This window comes from Humulus lupulus, chromosome 3 (genome assembly GCF_963169125.1).
Source record: "Humulus lupulus chromosome 3, drHumLupu1.1, whole genome shotgun sequence".
Classification (NCBI taxonomy): domain Eukaryota; kingdom Viridiplantae; phylum Streptophyta; class Magnoliopsida; order Rosales; family Cannabaceae; genus Humulus; species Humulus lupulus.
Window position 1 is genome coordinate 220,075,809 of NC_084795.1, and position 12,050 is coordinate 220,087,858.

Sequence of the window (12,050 nt, forward strand, 5' to 3'; positions counted from 1 at the left end):
ATGGTTTTAACTTGTTGTCAACGCATGACATGTTCTCAAAGAACTGAACCTCTCTTGATTAAATTCTTAAATTAGACTCCAAGTCTAACAATCTATAAGCTTTGCTATTTTGGGCATAACCCACAAATGCACATGTTATAGCCCTTTGACCCAACTTGGTCCTTTTAGGATTAGTGCTCTTGCAATAAGCAAGACACCCCCACACTTTAAGATAACCATTGTTTGGTTTCTTTCCTGTCCATTACTCATATGAAGAATATTATTTTTCTTCGTAGGAATACGATTCAAAATATGATAAGTAGATAGCAAGGCTTCACCCCACAAGCTAAAATTCAATTTAGAATGTAATAGCATAGCCTTAATCTTCTTAATATATGTTCTATTTTTTTTATTTCTACTATACCATTCTATTGTGGAGTATAAGGGGTTTTACACTCATTAATTATTCCATGCTCTTCACAAAAAAAGTTGAATTCATTTGAAAATATTCACCACCCCTATCACTTCTAAGCACTTTAATTTTCATTTTAAGCTGATTTTCAACTTGCGCTTTATAAACTTTAAATACATCAACTGCTTCATCTTTATTCTTAAAAAAAATTTATAGATATGTGAACCTAGAGCAATCATCAATGAAAGTAATAAAATATCTACTTCATCCTCTAGTCAACATTCCATTGAGTTCACATAAGTCACTATTTATCAAATCTAACAACTTAGAATTTATTTACCTTTTTAGATTTAACACATAATTGAAATTTATCACGCTCAACATTATCACAATCAATTAATCCACACTTGATAGCCATTTTAATTATGTTAAATCCTATATGTGCAAGTCTAACATGCCACTCATTAATAGAATTTGAGTCAAGCATATAACAACAACAAGAAGAAACTTTATTGTTCACCTTGTCAATTGAAGTACAAAGTTTGAACATGCCAGCACAAGCATAAACCCTTTCTCACAAAAATATTGTCCTTAGACAAAATAAGCTTGCCAGGATCTATCATAACCTTGATTCCCGGTTTGCCACTCACAAGGATTCTACTCATATATGGTAGATGCAAAAGATTGGTGAGTAGAACCTTCTTGCTAGATGTGAAGAACAAATCAATAGTTCCCTTGCCTTCAACCTTTGACCTTTTTTCATTGCCCACTTGTATCTTATGCCTTTCCTTTAAAGATTCAAATGTCTTGAAAATAGTTCTATCATAGGTAACATGAATGGTGGCACAAGTATCATACCTCCACCCACTCACCTTTCCATGAATGACATTAACCTTCCTCTTGAACCTACAATCTCTAGCAAAGTTGCCAGTCTTACCACACACAAAGCATGGTCCCTTGGAACTTTTGAATTGTCCCTCATTCTTCTTGGGCTCTAAGGGTTTTTGACCCTTTCCCTTGTTCTTACAAATTACTTTGCTTTTGTTACGAGGGTTAACTACTGCATTGGCCTTGGAAGTCTATCCATTAGACTCCTCCTAATTCTTATCTCTAGAAGGCGATTCCTCCTCAATTCGTAAGTGTTTGAGAATTTTCTCCAATTAAATCCCCTCATTCCTTTGAAGAATTTCCTTCTTATAGCCTCTCCAAGAAGGAGGTAACTTGGCTATAATGACACCAACAAGGAATTGTTTAGGCAATACAATATTAAGTGTAGACAATTTATTCACAACAATTTGCAACTCGTGAATTTGAGGGAGAAGGGGTTTATTATCATGAAACTTAAATTCTATATATTGATTAATAAGGAAGTTCTTTGTACCTTCTTATTCCGCTTTGTATTTCTTTTCCAACGCCTCCCAAATCTCCTTGGCAGTCTTTGTGTTGGTGTAGAGATCATAGAGCCTATTCGAAAGAGCATTGAGGATGTGATCCCTACATATAAATTCATCTTCTTTGTGCTTCTTCCTTTCTTTGACAACTTCTTGAGTATCATCTTCCTTAGGCTCTCCCAAGGATTTTAGGTCTTTGTCCAAGATGCAGAAAACCTTCAAAGTAGTGACCGAGAATCTAATCCTATCTTGCCAATGAACAAAGTTAGTCCCATCAAACCTATCCAATCTTACAATGTCTTAAGTCATGAATTTCAATGCTCAAGAAGAGGTAGATTCTTCCATGATATGCTATCTCAGATTATAGAGTATTAGAATGTTGGGGGAGAATGAGATAACATCACCTCAAAATTTACATTCTACAAAACATGGATTGATAGAGACTAAATAAAGATTGAGAAAGATTATGCAAACCAAAGTTGGTGAATGATCTTCTTCAACTTTGATGAACCTTCAAAACCATTGTAGAACCACCACTTTGAGAAAATCCTTAGAACAAAGCAAAACAACAAATCCAAGGCTTATACATGTTTCTTAATGTTGTCTTAATACTCTAGTTCCTAGCCACCATTGATGCTTGAGGCCTTTTCTAGAAGGAAATGAGGATTGAGATTGAACAAGCCTTAAACTCACAAAGTCAAGCACTTTCTTTATGAATTCTTGGAGAAAATTTGAGATTCTTGAAGCTAGAGAGAGAAAGAGAGGGTAGAGAAAGATTAGAGTGAGTGACCAATTCTTCCAAAACTCTAGTTTGACCCTTATATAGAGTAAACACCATCATTAGGTCTAACCATTATGATTAGACTTGTAAGACACTTCATGTAGAGCAATTTACGTAACTTGTACAGACTCCAGTAGGCAATGTGTTGCTTGCATAAAGGGGATGCATCACCTGCTAGGGTTTCAAAAAACCCTAACCATCAGGTGATGCTATGCCACTTGGGTGGCGATGCATTGCCACGCTCTCTGTTTTTGAACCCCTCCAAAGGTCCTAAAAGTGCTTTAAATGCTAGCAAGATTTTTGGGGACCCTTAGATACCTCCACGCATCACTTTTTGAACCGAAAATCACATTTTTAAAGGGCCTACAATTGAAATTCAAATTTTACATATTTACTATGTGAAATTCATTAAGTGTTTTGACCTTGCTTGTATTTTCACACTTATCTTTTTGTATTTAACAAACCATAATAATTTTTTCCTTGGCTTTTACTATTTATATTTAACTCTAAAAATGTGTAAAATGACTGAAAAGCTCCCTAGCTTCCACCCCCGTTAATCCCCATTAAGCCTTACTTTTTTTTAATTAAACTCAAAGAGAGATGCCTACCCCCATCTGTTGGAAGAAGGAGGTTCTGAGAATTAAAAGGTCACTAATTAACTACTTAATCTACACTTAATCATTTACCCCAAAAATAATTAACAAGAAGTAATTATTTCTTATCTCACCAAATTGAATTCTTAACGTAGGGTAATTAAATTAAATGCTTCTTGTCATTTAATCTAAGTGGCCACAGTCCTATGTTTATAACTCATGGAATTTAATTAACCAAAATTCTATTTTTTTGCTAAATATGCATTTTTCACAAAATGCATTTTTAAAGATTTTTCACACAAAAATCAAAATCTATAGATGTTAAAATAAAATAATTCAATAATTGTATGCCCATTAATGTTTTTCCATAGTTATGCATTTCTAATAATATTTTATTTGAGAATATATCTGGTTAGGGTTTTCATTTTGGTCCGAGACCGAAATGCTCGGTTTGTCCCAAAACTACACATTTCACACATTAGCTATCATTAAGAACATGAAATTTTCTTCTCAAGCATATATCATTAATCAAAATAATATTTTATATATATCTCACCGCCCTGGCATAGATTCTAGTAGGTGCTCGATATGTGGGGCGTTATAAGTTTGCTCCCTCTACATTTGTAGTTTCTGATGGAGAAGATGACTACATCCATCATCAAGAGTGAGAGTCGTAGCTAGTTTATTTTAAAACAAACTTTTAAAAAATAAATAAAAAAAGAAGTGTGTTTTTTGTTGAGAATGTGAACAAACGACTTTACATGAGGACACTATCACACATGTATGGACAAATTCGGTTCACCATCTTCTTGAAAATTTATTTACCTAGATCTTTTCTTTAAAGGTGATTCAAATGTGTGGTCAATCTTGTGGTGTATCTTTTCTTTTTTTTTTTTTTTGTGCTAAAAGGCCTTGAGTCTTATAATTTTGCTTTCTCTGCCTTCTTTGTTGGTTTCTTACTTCTCTGTCTAATTTTAGAAGACATGTGTTCTAACATGATTGGTTTTGATTGTCTATATTTTTTCATTGAAACTAATATTAAGTTTTTTTTCTTCAGAGGGTTGCACAGTGTTTTATTTTCGACTTTTTAGTTCACTCTAGCTGGTATATAAGCATCTCTTTCTTTTCATAAAAGGGAAAATCATACAATATTCAAGTTTCAAATCCTAGCCCTAATGGCATGCTCAAATGCCTCTGTTCCAAGTGCTCGGTCTCTCAACCCCTCTACCACTGCTACCAGTGCTCCTCCGTCTCTCTCATCTTTGCCTCTAGATTTTTGTGTGGCGTTAGCATCTTCTCCATCACTTTCTAGAGTGCCAAGTATGTCTTCAAATCTTGATGTTCATCAATCATCCTCCCGTAACAAGTACCATTCCTGATTCTATCTCAAATTTTTTACCCTCTGTTCTTAATCCTATGGTGTCTGCTAGTTTACTTGTTTCGTCACCCAAGATTAAAAATGTTAAATTAGTTGCTAAGAAAGACACACATTCTCTGGTTAGGTGAGTTCTTGATTTTCATCTAGGGCTTCCCAGTCATCTTAACTCGACACTCCTACTAAGTCTTCCAAACCATTAAAACCCTCAGCCTCCAAATGGTCTAAGCTTTCTAATAAACCCATGTCCACCATGTCCTCGCCAATTCCTAAAAAGTTCAAATCTTCTACTGAGTAGTCTGTGCCAGCTAAAAAAAATAAAAAGTGTCCAAAAAGTGTACAGCTGAGTCATTTGTGCCATCCAAAAAGTCAAACTCAAAGGCTTCTGGTTCCAAAACACATAGCATGCTAATAACTCTTGAATAAAGATATATTTTTATACTTTTAAGCTTATAAATGTAGAATTAGGAGGAGTGGTGTTTGCTTTTTTAATATTTTATTTAGTTAATTTCTTGTCATTTTTGTGTTGTAGTGAGTTTATGGTGTCTCGTTAATTTTTAAGAGCTGAAAGTAGGTAAATAATGAATTTATGCATGAATTATCCAAGGAAAAAGATGAAAAGAAAATTTCTTTTTAAGTTGTTTTGTTTGTGCTGAAATTTCAGATTTTGCTGTAGCAAAGGAAATTTTGCTGGAGCATTTTTATCAGGATTCAAGTGGGCGATATCAACATATGAAGAAGAGACACTTGGCATGTCATTTGTTGACGCGATTTTTTGCCAACAGTGGATTAAGAAATCCGATCACAGAGAGATTACTGCTTTTTTCTAAACGGTAAATAACTAAATGAACAATTTCTCACATTCTCACCTTTACGTGGTTCAGTGGTTAAAATCCACCTAATCAACGAGACAATATTAGAAATCTCTTACAATTTATGCAGAGTTTCAGTATCTTAAAAAGCAGTCCCTTTCCCTATCCATTATCACTTGTATTTATAGTGGGAATTCATGGACATGTTTGGGTAAGAGCGTGCACAATTATGGTACATAATCAATTAGAATAAATTCCCATTTACACAGGGATATGATTGCGTAAGGAATTTATATTTGTTATCTCATGCAATAAATATGTAATAAAATATAGACATTAATGAACATATAAGGAATCTCTGAGTCTTTTGGGATCCTTCATTGTGCGTCATGATCAGGCTTCTGCTACTTGAACATTTTCGTCGAGCTGAATGTCGAAGGGCTAACAGACATGGATATAGACTAGTCCTAGAGTATCCCAAAGGCGATCCAACCATCACATATCTCGAACTAGGTTATTTTCCAAAGAGGCGATCTGAAGATTATCTGGTTGTCACAGTACCACATTTAACTCGAGTTGCTCATGTCAGAGTTAATTGGAAGTCCTGCTTGTATTCTTCTCCAGGTATTTGCCTGCCAGTTGTACCCCCATGTTGAGTGACTTAGTTCGTCCTTAATTTGTGGTACAACATAAATAATTGAGTTGGAAAGGAGTAATGAGGTAGCAAAAATCATAGGTAATGAGCTGCATTTGGAAGCATTTTGTAGAACAGAAAAAAGAGAGACAAAGGAAGTGGGCCAAAAATAGAGACAAATGATGTGGGCCTTCTAATTAGGGAAAATTGGTACCCTATCATCATTAAAAATAAATTCAACCACCACTTTAGTGGGAGAATCCTAGAGCTACCATTGTAGCACTTTATTTAAGCAAAAATACCAATAGTTCATTCAAGTGTGCTTATGTGATGCCCCAAAATCCCTAATGAGGTTTAATGGTTGGATTAGTAAGTCGGGAGGGCCATAATTGATTTATTATGTGATTAAACTATTATGTGCATGTTTATGTGAATTATATTATTATATGATGATAGATGCATGCATGTTGGTCAACATTTCATCATAAGGGCATTTTGGTAATTTGGCCCGTTGAGGGCATATTTGTATACTTTCATGCATGTTGGTGAACTATTATTGAGGCCACGTTATAATGTGGATTTTTTTGAGCTATTCAGCATGAGATGATCTTTGAATACAATTATCGGTTTGGTCATAACTAGGTTGAATTCGGGGCTCAAGGTGAGTCGGGGTTATTTGATGATTAGAGCATTACCGGGAATTAAAGGGTAATGGGATATGATTTTATTAGTATTTGAAAATAATGGGAATTGGAGGGCATTAATTATGATTAATGAGATAGGTGGGAAAGGACGGTATTGCCCTTGGGGGCTGTTAAGAGATGATTTATGCATGCAAGGTATTTTGGTCATTTGACCTAGGCCATATTTAAGTTGAAGGCTGTAGAAAATATAACCAAAATAGAGACTCCTTTCTACCTTCCTCACGATCATCATTTCTCCTCTCCTTCCCTTGAATTTTTTAAGCAAGTTTGGGGATTCAAACTTGGAGATTGAAGCTTAAGGTAAGGTTTTAGTTCAAGTTTATGGTTCCTTTCTCTGTTTTTATGCTGGTTTTAAGATTTGGAGTTTTGATCATGGAAATGAGAATATGGTGAAGTTTTGATTGGTTTAAGTCTTAGGTTTTGATGGTCATATAGTAGATAATTTATGGTAATAGTTTGTGACTTTAATAAGGTTGTGAAATGAGTTCGAAGGGGAAAAACAGGGTTTTTGGCTGAGTTTCAGGTGGGGTCGTGGCTTTGTTCTAGAGCGCCGCAGCCAAAGCTTGCTAAAGAAGAAAGGAGGAGCTGCAGGGCTGTTGGGCCACGACATGGTGAAGGAGGGCTGCAACCCGTGTTGGGGTTTGGAAGGGTGGCCGCTTCTATTTGAGGAGGTGGGTCGCGGCATATTAGTGTAGGGCTGTGGCCCTTAATGTCATTTTTGCCAAAATTGAGTTTTTGGCTTAGGGAATCAAACCATAGGCCTCAGGATCGTTCATACTACCCGGTTTAGTAGGATTCGATGTCCTAGAGGCTACGTTTGGGTCTGGGAGCCTATTGTGATTCATTTTATTGATGGAATACCATAATTGGTTATGACCAGGTGACCGTCAAGGAACTAAAAGGTTGATCATTTTCAAGGGTTGTTCGTTTACTAATTCTCGCTCGAACCAAAGGTAAGAAAACTGCACCCTATACGTGACATGCATGGTTATAATTGAGGCATGTTGAGTGTTTAAACGTGGACAGTGATTGAATATCAAATGCTTAGCAAATCTTGCTTACTTGTGAATGGCACTGACTTACTAGTCAGAATCAGCAATGGTGTCAGATCCGTCTGTGAAGCTGTGACTTACTAGTCAAGTTCAACAGCAGTACTGAGCAGTGGTTGTATGTTATTGACCTATGAGTTAGGAGCGGTATAAGTGTCATGAACGCAGAGCCAATAGAGATTAGACCTAATCGACAACATCATTGAATGACTAATCATGATAATTAATGCCGGACTGACCCCAAGTTTGATGAAAACTAAAAGCTCTTGCCTAGTTCCATGACTAGTTACTGAGAGTCAGGGCTTGAAGGCCCAGGTGACCATATCGTCATATGGCTAAGGGTATGGAACACACATTAGTGACTCCATGTTCACTCAGTTGGTTTACATTGGTGACTTGCTCATCAGTCACTTATCCTGTTTAAGCTAGTGACTTTATCACTTATTTGTAAAGGGTACGGAACCCACATTAGAGATTTTTACAACTGTCACTCCTCTGTTTAGGGTTATAAGTCCTGGATGATTATCATGATCATCATTTGATATTATATACATGCTTTAATGAGTTTTCTTGCTGGACTTTAGCTCACGGGTGCTATGTGGTGCAGGTAAATGGAAAGAAAAGCTCACCCAACCTTGAGTGGAGAGCTTAGGTGGCGATGTGTACATATGCGGCCGGTTGACCACCACGGCCAAGGAGTTTCTCAGAGGGACTAAGGGTTAACCCTACTTTTGCTGCTTGGGTTGACGAGTTTTAAATTTAACATTGTAATGACCATTTTGTATTGTAAATAACTTGTAAACGTTTTTATGGGCCCATGAAAAGTTTTATGTTTTAAATAAAATATATCCTTTACTTTTGATTATTTTTTACCTTAGCCTATTAACAATAGCTAGATGCACGTTTATAACCAAAGAACTCGATTAGCGAGTTAAGCACGGTTCAAAGCTCACAGTAGCGGTCTTGGAGTAACCAGTGCATTACATCTTGGTATCAGAGCGTGCCAAGGTTTAGGGTTCCTATAGACTGGCTGGGCATGTACACTCGCCACTGAAGACAAGCTCGACTCATGTTTTGGTAACTATTTATGTAGTTATATATTTAACTGCTTAAATAAAGTATAAATTCTTTACTTGTCTACATGAGATACCTTGATAAGTTTGTGCCTTGAATACTGCATCATCTGTAAGAACGTGCTTATTAGTACATATATTACCAGAACATGCTTACTAGTATTGTTCATTGTGAATTATTATTTGATACATGTTAAATGCTAAATGCTCTGATCATGTATCCATCTGTATACTTGTGTAACTGTGGAGTATGAGAATTATCTGCTTGTTCTTGGACCGTGAGGCGGCAAGAGGTTTAGCTATCACTGCCTGACTAGCCGTATTGACTATTGAAGCAAGTTTTAAGTTGATAAGAATGATTCCAAGATAGACAGATTCATCAGCTGGCCAGGGTGATCAAGGCCAGAATAATAATCAGGGTCAAGAGAATAACCAGGGTCAGATTCCACAGCCAGCTCCTGAGAACTGGCAGCAGTTATTTAATGATCTGCAGGCCACAGTTTTGAGGCAGGGAGAAGAACTCTGCCTCCTGAGACAATGTACCCGAGGCACCCTCTGTATCGATGCCAACAGCTGAGCCGCTGCCTGAGGTTGGTAACAAATGGGAGCCTCTCTATGAAAGGTTCAGAAAGCAGTATCCTCTAGATTTTGAAGGCAGTGCAGATCCTGAAAAGGCAGAACAATAGATGAGAATGATTACCACCATCCTGGACTTTATGAGGGTGACTGGTAATGAGAGGGTAGCATGTGCCACGTATATGTTTCAGGAGGATGCCCGAATTTGGTGGGAAGTTATATCCCAGACCAAAAACATCAATGCCCTGAGTTGGGAAGAGTTTCAGACTTTGTTCAACAAGAAGTACTATAATGATGCCATCAGGGTGGAAAAAGCTGAGGAATTTATCAGGTTACTTCAGGGGAGTTTGTCAGTGACTGAGTATGCCCTGAAGTTTGAAATACCCATTGACGGAACCAGAAGGGAGAGGTTTCTCCAAGGACTACTACCTAGATTAGCCTGAGATGTTCACATTACCACTGTGGCTGGGGTTACTACCTATGCACAGGTGGTTGAGAATGCACTCACAACTGAGAGTGAAGAGAATAAGATCTGGCAAGAAAATGCAGCCAAAAAATAATTTAGGAGGACAGGTTCCTCATTTATGGGTTATGGTAGGGGTGGAGGCCCTAGTGATCAGAAGCGGAAGGTTCTTAACACCTTCCTAGCTCCAGGTCCTGACAGGCGACCCTGTGGTATTTCAATGGGCCGCCAGAGCGGTAGTGAGGCCTGGAAGACTTATCCCGAATGCCCTAGATGCAAGAGGTGTCATTTGGGAGAATGTAGGGCAAGGGCCTGCATTTTATGTGGAATAGTGGGTCATCTCAAGAAAGATTTCCCTAAGGCAAGAAAGGAAGAACCTAGAAAATCGGACAGCTCAACCCCAGCTCGAGTGTTAGCATTGACACAAGTAGAAGCTGAGGCTTCTCCCTCAGTAGTTACAAGTCAGCTTCTTGGTGCTGGAACCCCTTATAATGTTTTGATTGAGTCTGGTGCTACACATTCTTTTGTTGCTAGTAGAATTATTGATAGACTGTGTAGACCCTGTGATTATTATGTTGTGGGGTTTGGAACTTTATCACCCACTGGGGAGTTAGTGGTATCCAAGAGATGGGTCAGATCTTTGCCAGTGATAGTGGAAGGCAGAGAGTTGTCAGTTGATTTGATAGAGTTAGTTATGACAGACTTCGACATGATTCTTGGTATGGATTGGTTAGTGAAGTATGGGGCAACCATAGATTGCAGAAGGAAGATGGTCATCTTTAAGCCTGAAGGTGAGGATCCTTTTGTGTTTGTTGGTACTGTGCATGGACCTCGCATACCTATGATTTCTATTTTGAGGGCTAGAGATCTATTGCAAGGAGGTTGCATTTGATTCTTAGCCAGTGTGGTTGACACCACTCAGGTCGTTCCAGTGACACCAGAAGAGACCAAACTAGTTTGTGAATTCCTAGATGTGTTTCCAAAAGATTTGCCAGGGTTGCCACCACACAGAGAGATTGAGTTCATGATAGAACTAGCACCAAGGACGGAGCCAATGTGTATAGCTCCTTACATAATGGCCCCAGCTGAGTTAAAAGAATTGAAGGTACATTTGCTAGAGCTGTTGGATTTGGGTTTTATTAGACCTAGTTTCTCACCTTGGGGTGCGCCAATTCTGTTTGTAAAGAAAAAGGATGGTTCTCTGAGGATGTGCATTGATTATAGAGAACTGAATAAGTTAACAATCAAGAACAAGTATCCTTTTCCAAGGATAGATGATCTATTTGATTAGTTGCAAAGTAAAAAGGTATTCTCAAAGATAGACCTTTGTTCTGGTTATCATCAATTGAGGGTCAAGGAGGGAGACATACCGAAGCTGCTTTTCATACCAAGTATGGGCATTATGAGTTCTTAGTCATGTCTTTAGGATTGACTAATGCCCATGTGCTTTTATGGATCTGATGAGCAGAATGTTCAAGGATTATTTGGACTAGTTTGTGATCGTCTTCATCGATGATATCCTGATTTATTCTCAGTCAGAGTCAGAGCATGAACAACATCTGAGGTTGGTTCTACAGAGACTGAGGGGAGCACAGGTTGTTTGCAAAGTTCATGAAATGTGAGTTCTAGTTATCTCAGGTATCTTTTCTTGGGCACATTGTCAATGAGGACGGGATTAAGGTAAATCTAGCAAGGATTGAGGCAGTCAGAGATTGGCCAAGGCCAAAGAATACTTTTGAGGTTAGAAGTTTCTTTGGATTGGCAGGTTATTATAGGCGTTTTGTGGAAGGGTTCTCTAAGATTGCTACTTCATTGACTGAGCTGACACGCAAGAATAAGAAGTTTGTGTGGTCAGACAGGTGTGAGAACAACTTCCACAAACTGAAGCAAAGGTTGATTACAGCTCCAGTTCTGAGTCTTCCAACAGACCAAGAGAAGTTTGTGATTTACTGCGATGCTTCACATCAAGGTTTGGGTTGTGTTCTGATGCAGTCAGGGAAGGTAATTTCTTATGCCTCATGTCAATTGAAGGAGTATGAAAAGAGATATCCCACTCATGATTTAGAGTTGGCGGCTGTGGTCTTTGCTTTAAAGGTATGGAGGCATTACCCTTATGGGGAGAAGTGTGAGAACTATACAGACCACAAGAGCCTGAAATACTTCTTCACACAGAAAGATTTGAATATGAGACAAATGTGTTGGCTGGAG